Here is a 15,595-nt window from a genome sequence, read left to right as displayed (position 1 = left end):
GCTAAAAATTGCAGCGTAGCCATGGCTACATGGGCAGCAGGGACAGGATAGCTGCCCTGAATACATACCTAGCGTTTCGAATACATACCTAGCGTTTCAAATACAAACCTAGCGTTTCACTGCTATTTTTAGTACACTTGCTTGGTTAAAGCTAGCACTGGTCTGTCTATCCAAGTTGGAAATTACACCTACAGCTCCTATGTAGACATACAGTAAGTCTCATTGAAAGTCTGTGAGACTTGTGCTCTTAGTGCCTTAGTCACTTTGAAAATAGGACTTAGTCTCTTAAATCATTTAGGCTCGTTTGAAAATGTCATCCATGAGCTCAAGAGTTCCTGGTTTCCCAGTCCTGTGATTGAACTATAAAGACTCTCTTCCTGTGCCCTTCTGCCATCACCCAATCTGCTATATTAAAGAGGTTTGGATTATTACATTGGTGTTATGAGACAATAAACCTTCTGATTTGCTCCTCCAGTACATTGCACTATTTGTCATGCACTATTTAACATTTGCCATGGGGCTGAGTGAAGTAGTTATCATTGGGGCAGCCTTGTGATGGGAAGGTCTTGAAAATCTGTGAATTACTGGCAACAGTGATATTTAATGGACTGCATTTGCATGCATGCATCCATGAACGCTTCAATGAACAAGTTTGGCAGGTATTTTGACAAAACTGATTAGATGTGGGTGACAGGTATTTTAAATGTTTTAATACACACACAACTATTGTACAAAGAGCAATATTCTTATTCCCAAAGGGCTTGATCACACTTGTTCTTAATCTCAAAGCATCTTATATATATATAGATAGGAGGTTAATAGAGACAGCTGGCTGAAAAGTGATTTGAGAAATATTTTGATATGAGGTCACATAGAAAACTCAATATGAGCTTGGAGATTGCCATTGTGGAAAAAGCCACTACTAGTCTTGGATTCATAGATAGGGAGAGCACATGAAAGCCAGCAATGTCACAATCAGAGCTGTATGGGAACAGGAATTTCCATTTTGAAGGAAATTCCACAATTTTGAAATTTGTGTTAATTCTGAATTGGAACAAATCAAAGAATTTTTAATTTTTTTGCAAAATGAAATTTTTGATTTTGTGTGTGTTTGTTTTGGGTTAATTTAAATACTAAGTTTTGAGGAAATCAAAATGTTTTGTTAGGTTTTTGACTTTTTAATTTTCAGTTATATAATATAATATCATCTAAAATAAATTTTGAAATAAAAAGTTTTTTCAATACAAAAATTCAAATGTTTTGTTCCAATAAGTTTTGATAAGCTCTAAGCAGAAATAGAATGGAACATTTAGACCTTATCAGAACAGTTTGTTTAGATTGTTTTAAATGAAGTTTCATCAAAATCAACATGTTCCCACAGAATGTTTTGATTTCAATGAATCAGCATTTTCTGACAGAATAAAATTTCTATTGAAAAAATTTTCATCAGCTCTAGTAATAATGCTGTTCTAGATAGTCTTGATGCAGCCTCAGTTGGAATTTTGGTCTTGTAGTGCTATTATATAATGTGAGACATTTCGGTCCCATATTATAACAGTATAGAAAAACTAAAGAAAATAAAATTTATGCCAACAAAGCAGATACAAGGAGGAGATTGCAGACACTAATTATATAGAATCAGATTCATTCCTGATGTGACTACATAAGTATCAGCGGAGTTGGGATGAATTTGACGCATAGTCTCAAAAAGAGAACTCAAGAGGAACATGATTATAGAGTGTAAACAATATAAATTTAGGAATATAATTTATTCAGAGCTGTAAGAGATGAGGATATTAAGATGTGCAAACAAGTGGTTCTTGGGCGAAATCCTGAGACGTTTTGAGTAGAGATTGCATTTTTCAGCTTGTGAGCCTTTCAAAAAAAAAAAAGTCCTGTTGTGTTGACCCCCAAATTGGGGGGGGAAATGTTGTGTTTGACCCAAACCAAAATGTTCAATTTTTATTTTTAAGATAGATTTGCAGTATATTTTGGAATGAAAAGTCACTTTGAGTCAGAAAATGAAATGTTTCATTTTGAAAGTGTCAAAACAAAACATTTAGATTTTTTTTTTTTTTTTTGGCTAGGACATTTTTTGATTGTAAAATTCAGTAAAAGTGACTCGATTTTGCTAAATGTTTCAGATGACTCAAATCTGCTTTTTTGGGGCGGGAATGTTTTGGGCAGAAAGTTTTGCTTGGATTTAGTACTGAGTGCTTGAATTTCCTACAGATTTTATGGACAGTTTCAGAAGCCCAGCACCCCTCTGTCTGCCCTGTTAAGTGTGAAAGCTACAGACCCCTTGAATGAACTGCCAAAAGAAATGGTGGAAGCACTCTTACTGCAGATACTCAGGAACAGGATAGATAAAACATTATTGGGAATAATATAGAAAGTACTCCTTTGAATAAGCTGGGGGGTCAGACCAGATGACCCACATCAGCCCTTTTTTACTTCTCTGTCCCTGATTCTGTGAAGACAGTGTATCAAACTATAGACAAGGGGGAAATTTCACTGTCATATGGAATGCATGCTGAATCACCATCACTAACAGACCACAGACACATGCTCATAATGTTGCTGTGTTCCTACAATTTATTTAGTACATTTACTCCTATTATTAGTTTTGTCTCTGCGCACTTCATTGTGGAAAACGATTATATTAAAAAAAATTAAACAGTGTGCTAAACTAAAACTGTTTTTAAAATGAAAACATGCTAATCTAGCAACAGCAAACCCAGTAATGTACAGACTTTTATATTTTTCCCCTTACTTTCAAAGCCATTTTAATGTCTGCATTAGGAAAAAGACCAAGATGGACTAAGGGGAGAGAGGTTCCTTTCTGATGCTTAGGTCAGCATGGTTGTGCTACAGCAAAGCTGATGGCAGATTCTGACACCATCACTAAAACCACAGAGCACCTTACTCTCTGAGTCGCAATCAATGGGACTGCTATTGAAAAAAAGGTTCTACGCAACTTAAGTGAAGATGTCAGAATCTTGGCTCTTTGTTCCTATGCTGTGATTAGTCTATTTGATGTGTCCTTTATCGTCACTGAACACTGAAAATTGTGTTCAAAGCATCTTTGTCTATGCTGTGTTCTGTGTGATGCTTCATTATGTTAATTTACATTGTATTAAAATAAGTTGCAGCATATTGTTTTGCGCCGCACTAAAAACCAGATCTTATTTGCACACTTTGGAAATAATCTAATTGTAGGGGATGTCTGGTGGAAGGAGATTGCCTTTGTATTCTGCTTACAAAACGGACACATTTGATATGCTTCATTTTAACATGCTGTTAGATAATAGGCCTGACATTTTCAAACTTGGATACCTAAAGTTAGCCACTGAAATTCATACTCATGCACCCAAAATAAGTGGCATTATTTTTCAAAAGGGTTAGTTTCCATTTGACTCCAGTGAAAGTTTTGCTTAAGTAAGGACTGCAGGATTTGCCCCAGGCTTTGAAGGATGGAGAATAAAATGTGAAATATAATATAATTAATATATATACGTGTGTGTGTGTGTGTATACATAATATAGATGTGTTTTTATCTTTTTTTGGAAATAGTTTTTGTATTCAGATATATTTAAAATTGGACTAGTCAATTCCAGTTTTGCCAGAAACCTACTACCAACTGCTTCTGAGCCAAAATGCAGAAAGGAATGTTTCCAAAGTAAACTCTGAGGGAGGTTAGAATTTAGTTTCATAAAGTGTTTTTCTGTCCGCAAAGACTAAATTATGAATTTTTGTGGTGTGGAGCGCTGGGAAGGGGGAGGACTCTGTGGTCCAATACAGCACAGAGGGAGACATTTTGTTATCGGTGTAAAAAGAAAAGGAGTACTTGTGGCACCTTAGAGACTAACAAATTTATTATTATTAGTCTCTAAGGTGCCACAAGTACTCCTTTTCTTTTTGCGGATACAGACTAACACGGCTGCTGCTCTGGCACCTGTTATCGGTGTAATATTTCCAAGTGCCCCTAGACAGCATGGTGTTTTTCTATCCTGTTGCAAAGGTATTTCTTGAATGGTCCTGTTTTGTTGTTGGATGGGATATGACACATCTGTCTCTCTCAGACATGAGTGATTAGCACTGCAAGCAGCGGTAACTAATCCCAACCATTGCAATCTCCAGCATCTGTAGCCCAGTAAAGGCTGTTCCCTGCATGGTTACATTGCATTGGGGGTAGGTAAGTTGCTCCTTACACTCACCCCTCTGGCATATATCTTCCCATGAACAAGCTTAATTGGAGCCATTATTTGAAATACCTTGTGAAGCAATGGGTTAACTAGTTGTAGTTCAGATATTATGTAAGGAAAATTTGTTTGTGATGCTAACAACAGGTTACAGTCTTGGCCTTAAAACATGTCCGTAGTGCGAGAGAAAATACTGGCCAGAACAATGAATCTGTTTTCAGAGTACCTATGGGATTTTTACCTGTGCATCAATCAGAAAGGGAGAGAAGGAACCTTGATTTAACATCTTATCCAAAGGACAGCATTGCTAACAGTGCAGAATGTATCCCCTAGTATCCCCGTGCAGTGTCAGCATAAGATGTGAGCAAAAAATGCTGATGTCTTGACTTCAAGCCAGTCATATTTTTGTCCAGAGGTTAGAGTTTTATATTTGAACAAATACTCAAGTAAAACTGAGGGAAATTGATACATCAAACAATTTCTGAGCATAAGTATGATAAAAGCACTTTCAACATGAATATAAAGATCTGAGCCAGTCAGCTGCAGAAACACTTTCTCTTTTATATTCAGAAATAATGGGAAATAAAATGACCCAATAAGATATCCACACAAATGGTATTACAATATATTATATGAGGGAGATAAAGAGGGAAACCACACATTTGCTATCAGTCATGCTTGGAAATTTGTACACTTGCTAGGATTGAATCTATCTTTGTATGTGAGGACCTCACTGTTTGTAATGTATTAATCCTCACAACACTGCTGTGAGTTAGGTAAGTACTATCACTCCTGTTTTACTCATAGGAAGCTGAGGCACAGAGAGGGTAAGTAACTTGCCCAAGTTTACACAGGCCATCTGTAGTGAAGCAGGAACTTGAACTCTAGTCTCCAAAATTCTAAACTAGTGCCCTGACCTTTGGAACAGATTGCAAATGCCATTTAAACACACTGGAAAGGAAGGGTTACAAAGTTATGTTTTTCTCTCATCCTTCTGGTTCCATGGAATAAGTTATTAGGGGAAAGTTTTCATCATGGGGCAAAGTGGTATAACTAAGTGCCTCTCACTAATATCAGCTGGGAAGTGCCAATGAGCACCTAACTCCCTGGGCACTTCTTTGAAATCTACCCTACTTTATGGGAATGACACCTGGTTATTAGTTACCATACTTCAACTCCTGTGCCCCCTCACCTGATAAGCTGTTAGCGTCCCCTCCTACAGAAGGATGGCTTAGAGATTCTGAGTTTCAGGTCTGAATGACTTGGATTAGTTAGCACCAGTGATTTGAATCTCAGGAGTGTCGATTTAGCACTTTATCTTTCTGAGGGATATAGAATGGACACTGAGTGCACTGTGCATTGTGTTCTTTCAGAGACGACATTATAAAAACTAAGGTCCTATACTTGTGTGCACATTAAAGTTCCCATATTATTTTTTGGGAGATGAGGGTTTACTCCAATATTACTAGCTAAGTTCCATCCCCTCTCCTCTGCTGTGCTAGTTTTCCATATGGTTGCTGTCCTTCTGTACTGGAGATGATTACAATCCAATGCTGGGTGAAAAGATTCATGTTTATATAAAATTAGTAAAGCTCTAGAAGAGGAAACATGCCACAGAAATGAAATATATTATTTTAGAGAGAGAGAGATTTGTTAGAAGTAGAGCTATGCAAAAATAATCATACCCCCAAAGAAACTGGTAAAATTATTACCAGTACTTTTTGGTACCAGATAGGAAAAAGAAATACTTGGGTCATTTTTGGTCAGTTTCACCCTCAAGGAAAATCAGTTTTCAGACAGAAAATAAGCAATTGCCATTTTTTCACTTTCTAAAGCTCCTATCTGTCTGTCTATCTGGTTGGAAGTAAAGGTCAGATTTGAACATACTGTAACTTCTTCTGCCACTTGGTCTCAATCCAAATCTTACACAGAGATCTTTACTAAAATGGAGGGTCACTGGCAGGAGAGGGTGTGTCTCTTGCACAATGGTGGAAAAGGTTAATCAAAGAAAATAGCAAATATATTAAATAAATATCTAAGATGTACATAAAATCAAACAAATTCAATATAAATTAATCACTTTAAGCTAAATGCTCCAGTTTCCTTTTGGTCATGTAAATACAAGGCAAAGGGATAAGTGCAAGAAAGGGGTGAAGAAGCATGTATTGTATAAGGACTTGTCTTCACCATGGGGAGATCAACGCTTCTGCAATAGATACAGCAGGCATCAATTTAGCAGGTCGAGTGAAGACCCACTAAATCAACAGTAGAGCACTCACTGGTCAACCCCAGTACTCCAGCTCTCTTAGAAGAGTAAAGAAGTTAACCAGAGAGCGTATCCTGTCAATGGAGAGCAGTGAAGACTCCGGGGTAAGTCAACATAAGCTACGTCAACTCCAGCTACATTATTCACGTAGCTGGAGTAGCGTAACTTAGGTCAATTTACCACTTTAGTGAAGAAAAGTCCTAAGTCTTTACCCCCCAAACCTGCAAACGTTCCTGTATGTGAAAAATGCATAGTCAGCCCTCGACCAGTGCTTCTCTGGCTTCCCAAGCTATCCATATATGTCCAGACAGTTATGTGATATGTCTGTGAATGTATGTGTTATATAATTTGAGAGCCATGACCTCAGGCCCTTCCCTGTGTCAGTAGTTCCTTGGAATGTGATAATTTGGAAATTCTTGTAGATCTACCTTCTCGTGGGTTTTCTCATGTTTGCCATGATCTGTCTCCTAATGTCCCCAAATCCTCCATTTTTATATCATTTAATGCATCTAATTATTGTAGCTCAAAAGATCTTTTGGCATTTCAGTAGGAAAAAAAGGTAGGCATAAGTGGACATAAAATCTGTACAAAGAATTAAGACCTGGGCCTTACAATCAAATCCATGCAGGAGGATCTTTATGCCTGCACAAAATCCCACTGAATTCAATGCAAAAGAGTCTGTCTGCACAGAACCTACAGGATCAAAGCCCGAGGCTATAAGCTCCTTATAGCAGAGACATGTCATTTTGTCAGTAAAGTGCTATTCACATTGTATATGTCACTGTATACATTATTTAAAATAATTATAATTCAGGAAAAAATAAGTATAATTTGAGAATACAAATGGGACTAGAGAAGTGAATAACAAGGCCTCAGTGGATTTTTCCCAGTAAAATGAAAAAACATAACCTGAAAAATGGAGATTTCCCCAACTAAGAATATTCTTCATCAAATTTAGTACACAATATTAGCAATGAGTCCCATATAAATTACTGATGAACATGAAGTATTAAGTTACTGTATAGAAAGAGCTGTATCAATACTAAAAAAGTACTCCGATCCCTGGGAAAAAAACACATTTAACTTGTTTTGCACATTTGAAAATGGAAATATTTTGCTTTCTTACCTTGATATTTTTTAAAAAAAAATTGAGCACAGAACTGTCATTTTGCTTCAAATATTTTTCTGTGAAAATGTCAAAATTTCTCTCTAAGACAGATTTGTATAATGAATACTAAAGAATCCTTAATTAAAAAAAAACAGGAAAAATGTAAATATAAAAATGTAAATACATATACAATATTACATACACACAATTGAGGAAACTACAGATTTTGACACTATACAGTGGATTTGAAACTCATTTAAAGTTGCAAATACCAACTGAAACCTAATTCTCACAAAATGGGTCATAGTACTGTACAAAATATTCTGTCTACAGTATTTATACTATGCAGTGTGAGAGTTTGGAGTGCAAAGGCTATATCTGACCACAGAATGTGGTATATCACTGTATGAAAAAGTCATTGTTTTTCTGCACTCTGGTTGCTTTTCTTTTCATGCTAACTCAAAGGTAGGCACACTCCTCCCCTCCCCCCCCCCCACACTTAACCAGAGCATATTTTGTCAGCTAACACTCCCAGATTCTTAATCTAATAGAAATTGGTTTTGTATAGCATAACAAGGCCATGAGGCTCAACCTTATTCCTTGCCCTCTTGCACCTGAGACTGGGGAAAAAGTGTTCTATGTAGCATAAAAATATAAATATTCCTTGATGGAATTTTACACAAATCTTTAAATTAATTCTTATTGACTTTTAAGCAAACTCAGAAATAGAAAACATGAGGTTTATCATATGTCACCGCAGCTTTTCCTGTAAGAGTTTCAGAGGTGGAATAACCAACGTCCCGTGAGTTATCAGTAGCTATGATGACACAATGCAGAAGAAAGGTGATGGGAATACTCTGAAGCAAACATTTCAGTGTAGTCTCATTGAAAGCCATTAGGGAGCATGGTACTTAGGCTTTGTCTACACTGGCATGTGAAAGACAAAACTTTTGTCGTTCAGAAGTGTTAAAAATAACACCCCCCTGAAAGACAAAAGTTTTGCCTACGAAAAGCGTTGGTGTAAAAGATGCTTTGTCCAAAGGAGCGATCTCCTGCCGACAAAGCTAACACTTCTCGTTGGGGATGGAAGTTTTTTGTTGGCAGGAGAGCTCTCTCCTGCCGACAAACTGCGGCTATACCACGCGCCTTTTAGCGTCACAGCTGTAGCAGCACAGCCATGTCGCTAACAGCTTTGTCGTGTAGACGCAAAGTCTGTCTTTCGAGGGAGATTATGCACATGGTGAACGGTGATAATACTATTTTTAAAACAATCATTCTTCCTGTTTATCTGAGTGTGGGTGTGGCTGTAGCAAGTGCACGTAACGAGAGAGAGCACACAGCCCTCAGTTGCATCTGTTAAATCTGACTGACACTAATGGAGTTGACAGATAAATGAACGTGGTTTGACTTTATATTACACCTATTCTTATTGTGAAAATGAAGTCAATTTGAGGATTAAAAAATATATTCTGAAGGATGTTTACCAACTGTATATTGGAGATTGGTGAATGAGGAAGACTAGAAACCTTTCCTGCTGACATTAAGAGGGCAGGTAGAGAAGTGTGTAATATTGACCTAGTTCAAGACCAATTTGTTTCCAACCACTTTACTGCTTCTACTACTAACTTGTCTTTTGACAACTTCCTTCAAATGTAACACTTTCATTAAAACTTCAGAAAAGTCACTTTCATGCTGGCCTTTCCTTTGATAAACATAACTTTTATCTGTGATCGTGAAAGGTAAGAAGATAATAGACTAGATATAAATATATACACCGGTATAACATACATTTTACCTTTTCCTTTATAGATTGTCTTGAAAAGCCTCAGTTGAAATGATGTTGCTGAGTTTATTTTCAGTTTCCAATGTGTACTTAATAAACCTTTGATTATGCAGGTTGGAAGGTACTACAGGTTTTTTAAAATCTTTGGATGCTTCACAGAATACTTTTCTTGTAATATTTCCACTTTCCAATGTGATGCAAAGAATAATCGCCTCCTTCTATGTAGAAGCTGAATACTTCATCCTAAAAAGGACATCATCAGTCCTTTGTGTCCTTTGGAATATTGGAATTGCCATATGAGATCAGGCAATTGTTCCTTACAGTCTGGTGTACTATCTCTGACAGCAGCCAATAGTCAGTGGTTCAGAGTAAGGTGCAAAAATCTCCATAATGGACAACTATGGAATACATGTCCTTAGGGGACTTCTTTCAAGCACCTATAAGCCACTGGTTCCCAGTGGATTCCACAGTTGAATTATAATATGTTCAAATAAATATATATTCCTTTTGTCCTTTAAGTTTCTTTCTTTCAGTTTGTTTCCCTTTGCTTTTGTATTATATGAGAGGTTAAATAGCATCACTCAATTTGTCTCCTCTAAGTCATTCATTATTTCATATAATTCAGCATCTACTATATAAACTGAACAGTCCTAGTGTGAAGTCCTGTTCCCATTGGAGATACAATCTTTTCAGTTTCTCTACATGTAGAAGATCTCCAAGTCTCTGATCATTTTCATCACCCATCTCTGAATTCTTCTTTTTCTGCGGTAGTCTCTACTGAGACTTGTTGATCAGAACAGAATATTCCAAGAATGAAATCATGGCCCTATTGAAATCAAGGGAAAAACTCCCTTTGACTTCCTTGGGGCCAAAAATTAATGTTCATTGTTTTGACAACCATTGATTTATAGTGTGATTATGATAAATTTTTCAGAGCTTCAGTTTTCATTTGCTGTCCCATTACTTATGTATCCAACCATTTTGTTTTGATTTGCCTTTACCGAAACTGACTAGCTTGTCCCTATTGCATTATGTTAAACTAGGTGTTTTATAACTCGTTTAAATTCTTATTTGAATGCATTTACATTGTACTTGAAGAAGACTCACTGGTCTGTAATTCCTATACTCCGTCCTAATATTATTTAAAAATATAGTTACAACATGTATTGCCCTCCAGTCCTTCAGTATAGAGGTTGATTTCAATGAGAAATTGCTTTTTGAGTTTCTGTTATTGGCTAACTTACTCATTTATAAAATGTACCTCTGTGATGATCTCATGTTGTTCCTCCTCCATATCAGCTATATTTTCTATTCTCCTCTTTACTATCTGATACAGAGTTACTTAGTAATATTGGCACCCCTAACTGATCTCTGTCTGACTTGAGTGTTCCTTGATAGTTGGTGAAAAGAAAAGGAGTACTTGTGGCACTTAGAGACTAACAAATTTATTTGAGCATAAGCTTTCATGAGCTACAGCTCACTTCATCGGATGCATGCAGTGGAAAATACAGTGGGGAGATTTATATACATAGAGAACATGAAACAATGGGTATTATCATACACACTGTAACTAGAGTGATCAGGTAAGGTGAGCTATTACCAGCAGGAGAGCGGGGCGGGGGATGGGGGGGACCTTTAGTAGTGATAATCAAGGTGGGCCATTTCCAGCAGTTAACAAGAACGTGTGAGGAATGGGGTGTGTGTGTGTGTGTGTGGAATAGTTTTACTTTGTGTAATGCCCCATCCACTCCCAGTCTTTATTCAAGCCTAAGTTAATTGTATCCATTTACAAATTAATTCCAATTCAGCAGCCTCTTGTTGGAGTCTGTTTTTGAAGGTTTTTTGTTGAAGAATTGCCACTTTTAGGTCTGTAATCGAGTGACCAAAGAGATTGAAGTGTTCTCCGGCTGGTTTTTGAATGTTATAATTCTTGACGTCTGATTTGTGTCCATGTATTCTTTTACATAGAGACTGTCCAGTTTGGCCAATGTACATGGCAGAGGTATTAGCACCGTAGTGTCCAGGAAGTGGATCTCTTGTGTGGACTGGTCCAGGCTGAGGTTGATGGTGGGATGGAAATTGTTGAAATCATGGTGGAATTCCTGTCCTTGCAACAAAGCCCGTTGCCATCTGTGTCCACATATCTATTCAGGGGACACCATCATAGGGCCTAATCACATCAGCCACAATACTATCAGAGGCTCGTTCACCTGCACATCTACCAATGTGATATCTGTCATCATGTGTCAGCAAAGCCCCTCTGCCATGTACATTGGTCAAACTGGACAGTCTCTATGTAAAAGAATACATGGACACAAATCAGACGTCAAGAATTATAACATTCAAAAACCAGTCGGAGAACACTTCAATCTCTTTAGTCACACGATTACAGACCTAAAAGTGGCAATTCTTCAACAAAAAACTTTCAAAAACAGACTCCAATGAGAGACTGCTGAATTGGAATTAATTTGCAAATGGATACAATTAACTTAGGCTTGAATAAAGACTGGGAGTGGATGTGTCATTACACAAAGTAAAACTATTTCCCTATGTTTATTCCCCCCGCCCCACACACACACACCGTTCCTCACATGTTCTCCCACCCTGACTATCACTACAAAAGGTTTCTCCCCCGCCCCTCTCTCCTGCTGGTAATAGCTCACCTTACCTGATCACTCTTGTTACAGTGTGTATGGTAACACCCATTGTTTCATGTTCTCTATGTATATAAATCTCCCCACTGTATTTTCCACTCCATGCATCTGATGAAGTGAGCTGTAGCTCACGAAAGCTTACACACAAATAAATTTGTTCGTCTCTAAGGTGCCACAAGTACTCCTGTTCTTTTTGCAAATACAGACTAACACGGCTGCTACTCTGAAACTTGATAGTTGGTGGTTTCCCCCCACTTCCTAATTTACACAACCCTTTCCCCTCAAAACTTTAGCATTGTCTCTGTCGCAAAGTTCCCAGTTCAGTGCCTGTTAAATTCAAACATCATCTTCTCATCAACACACTGTGACTTTGAATTTGGCTGTGTACTTGGAACCAGACACAATTCAAAGAAAGCTACAGCAGAGGCCCTGAACTTCAGCCTACTTTCTAATCTAAATTTAGCTTCCAAGACTTCTCTTCTACACTCCTCTAATTCACTGATACCCAGTATGTACCACAGCTAGTAGAGATATTGCATATGAGGCATAAATTAACTCAAATGTATGTGGATAATACAAATAATATTTTGCTGTGATTATGACAAATGTTATTTCAAGAAAAAAATGGATTGTTCTGCATAGAGAGATAAAAAGGAATGAATATAGGTGATCAGTAAATCCTAGACATTGAATTGCAAGAGGTCATTCCTACTAAAATGTCATTTCCATGATGCACTGGTTACTCAGTTCAGCTCACATGCAATATAGACCCTAGCCATATAGGTGGGGTCTGTGCCATTTCTAGTCAGTTTTCATGTATTCATGTCATCAACTAGTCTAGTCTAGAAAGTTGGGAAAGATTCTACAGTCCTCCTGATCTGTATCACAGTATTTCTGTCCTACTTGCCGGAGGCTGGCCAGTATTCTAGCTTTTTTCTCTATTTGCGACAGATTATAGGTTTTGGTCCTGCTACGATAGCAGCATTCATAGCTGTGGTAGGAATTCTATCTATAATAGCTCAGACCGTGTTCCTCAGTATCCTGATGAGGTCAATAGGGAACAAGAATACAGTCCTCCTTGGCCTTGGCTTCCAAATGCAAAGTCAGTTTTCATGTATTCATGTATTAACCTACCTTCTATATTTTGGCTATGCTTTCTGTCATTATCCCTTGTTGCTGTTTTTTGTTGTTTTCTTTTTCTTTATGCCTTTTCTGTCTGTGCGATATTAATTGGCTTAAATTTATGTAACTTGATTTAATTAGATAGGAACATAGGACTGGGAGGGACTTCTGAGGTCCTGAAGATCAGTCCCCTGCCATCTCAGGCAACCATATCATATAATCCAATTCATAAATTGATTATGCTCCATCTTAAAACAAGTTAGGCTGTTTGCCCCCACTACTGCTACTGGGAGGCGGTTCCAGAATCTCACTCCTCTGATGGTTAGAACCTTCTAATTTCCAGGCTAAATGTATTCATGGACAGTTTATACTCATTTGTTCTTATGCCAGCTTAGTCCTTTAGCTTAAATAGCTCCTTTCCCTCCATGGTGCTAACCCCCATGACATATTTATGGAAAGCAATCATCATCCCTTTCAGCCTTGTTTTTGCTAAGCTAAACAACCCAAGTTGCTAAGCTAAACAACCCAAGTTCTTTCAAGAAATCCACAACTTTCACACCTAATATGCTGGTCACGGAATGGTTTGCATGATCACCACATACCCTGCTGACAGTATTTTGAATTATCAAATTCCATACTGTCACAGCCTGTCTAAATCTCACAAGTGTACTCCAGTCTCCTGGAAAGCATATCCCATCTAAGGAAGTTTACCCATTCAACCCACATTGGTTCTTTCCCAATCTGCCATCTGCTTTCTGAGCAAGAGGAAGGGAGAAAACTGTTCTAAGTTGTGCCTTGCCTACAGTGTTTCTGTTCAGTGTCTTCAGAATCTGGCCTTTGTCTGCACATCCCATCAACCAGCTCTGGCCTCAAGATGCCGTACAGTAGTGAGGTTCTGAGGGCCAGGGTCTGCTTACACCCGTCATACACGTATGTCATTTGGACACAAGCCAAGTGGTCAGGCATTCTGAACAATAAACTGTTTGTCTGTTTTCAACTGATTTTACTTCAGTCCACAAACAACTAATTAAGCAACCTACTACCCTTACTGCCAAACTCCGCTGTGCTCATTCTGTCAGAGCCACTCTCTGAGCTCCAACTACTGTAGCTATATAAATGTATATTTATATTACCACCATCACCATAGTCTCTGGACATTTCATAGACAGCAGCCTCCACTGCCAAGAAACTGGATCCAATTCTGTTCTCTAACATTCCCTACTGACTCTAATGGGGCTGTACTGATGTACATGAAATCAGAACTGGGCACTTTGTTTTTGATGCCAAACTATTCCAGTGCAGTTCTTTCTTTAGAAATAAACTTAAAGTGAAAAACTATAGATACATTCTCAAAACCTTTTTCTTTACAGACTTTTATCAAAATAAACCTCACCTCACAATTGGAAATAATTCTGTTTATTCCCTATTTTCCATATCTCTTTAAGAGAACCATTATTTGTGTTCTTTATAGCTCAGAAACTAATGCAGGAATTCCCCTTTCATGTCAACAAAATGAAGTTTTCTCTAACGCTTTCATATTTGTGCTACTGTTGCCAAGGACAGTGGTGAATTTCTTGAAGTTATTTTGAGAACACATGTATTTGTCAGAAGTTGTTATTGGTACTTTGCCACTCTCAACAATGCCATTTTGCAGAGCTGATACAGCAGATCATGATATTAAATCATGGTGATTAAGCACAGATAAATCCACAACAACCAGTTGCCCCACTTTGCACGTGTGCTTTATATCCACCCAGCTCTGTTGGAGAGACCATCTCTATTCAAGAAACAATTAGACTCTTAGGTAATTATGAGAGCTTTTGATGAATGCCTATAGTGGCATGCTGGTGGATAATAGCTAAAGCATTATATTACACAAACAAAAAATGGAGAATTATTTTCTTTTGAGAACATATTCCTCACCCTACTATTCCTACAAGCACTTCATGTTTTGCTTTTCAATGCTGCCATTGTGAATAGCTGTAAAACATTTATTTCATTTAGAAAAATCTCCTTAGACTGAAATAGTAATGCTTTCCTTTCTCCCCCCCCCCACATATGTTTTATATCTCGACAAAGAGAGACAGGTGGAATGTTTTTGTGGGGGTGGGAATGAGCAAAATGAGTTGAGGTATTAATAAGAACACATTTTGATACATAAATGATTTCTCTACTTGTATATTTACAGATTGTTGTATGTCAAGATGCAGAAATGTCGAATTGATTGAAATGTTAATATTCCTATACAAACACTAGTTGGACATGTTATAGAAGTGGTATTTTGAAGTGATGCAAAAGTAGCTGGTAGTAACTGATAAGACCATTATGTATACATTCCCATTTTGCTGTGACGAGTTTAAAACAGCCATAAAGAAGCCCGTGGTATGGAAAAAGGCATAAAAAGTGGATGAAAATGAAACAAATAAGCAAAACCAGGTTTCTGATCAGGAGTGATATGTT

The 15,595-nt window shown here is 37.6% G+C and overlaps 1 protein-coding gene across 3 annotated transcripts in view; it reads right to left on the bottom strand.

Moving 5' to 3' along the window:
* Positions 1-15,595, bottom strand: part of LOC141982693 (cadherin-9) — a 128,195-nt gene that overhangs the window by 34,683 nt on the left and 77,917 nt on the right. The gene's annotated exons all lie outside the window — the stretch shown is intronic.

The sequence above is a fragment of the Natator depressus genome, chromosome 2 (genome assembly GCF_965152275.1).
Source record: "Natator depressus isolate rNatDep1 chromosome 2, rNatDep2.hap1, whole genome shotgun sequence".
Lineage (NCBI taxonomy): Eukaryota > Metazoa > Chordata > Testudines > Cheloniidae > Natator > Natator depressus.
The sequence above is the reverse complement of the archived record's forward strand: the minus strand, read 5'-3'. Positions and strand labels throughout refer to the sequence as shown.